This window comes from Sorex fumeus, unplaced genomic scaffold, assembly GCF_029834395.1.
Source record: "Sorex fumeus unplaced genomic scaffold, SorFum_2.1 ptg000007l, whole genome shotgun sequence".
NCBI lineage: Eukaryota > Metazoa > Chordata > Mammalia > Eulipotyphla > Soricidae > Sorex > Sorex fumeus.
This window is the reverse complement of record NW_026606064.1, coordinates 41,759,521-41,760,228: the sequence shown is the minus strand read 5'-3', so window position 1 is coordinate 41,760,228 and position 708 is coordinate 41,759,521.

Below are 708 nucleotides of genomic sequence, written 5' to 3'. Positions count from 1 at the left end.
ATCTCATATGTGAGAGCTAAAATAATTGAGACACAGATGCTCTAATTTTTAAACCTATCCTAATACACATAGAAGGGCAAGTGTTCCCATATAAAAGCAAAATAAAAAAACTTATTTGAGGCATGATTTAGGAATGCGATAAATACTTTTACAGTACAGAAAACTCTTTGCTCGAACACTACTAATCATAAAAACTAAAGCTGATTAAAAAACTGATAGATTTATTTTTAAAAAACATATCAAGTGATAAGTTCACATGCAAAACTCAGAGAATTCTAACATTAAAAAAACACAAAAAAGATTGTTTTCTTTTTATTTTATACAATTCAAATAATTTATTTTATATATTTTAAAATACTTTCAAATTCATCTTGGACCTGGCACTTTCCTGGGGTTTAATATACTGATCAAATTGTTCAATGCAGCTTCCTTTCACATTTATCCATTTTTGTTTAAGAAAAAGAAATTTGTCTTGCTCTTCAAGGTCATGTTCTCTCTTTAACATTGTATCTCATTTGCTTGTCTCAGTGTTTATCATCTGCTTGCCTATGTCCACTCTAAAGAGACCTGTGTTCTTTCTCAAACACGTTCTCCCTCATTCTTCCCTCACATTCTCCCTCATTCTTCTCTCACATCTTTCTAAATAAATCTCAATAAAAACTATCTCGCTTCAACAAAAAATAAAAGATCTGCATACATTTTACTTAA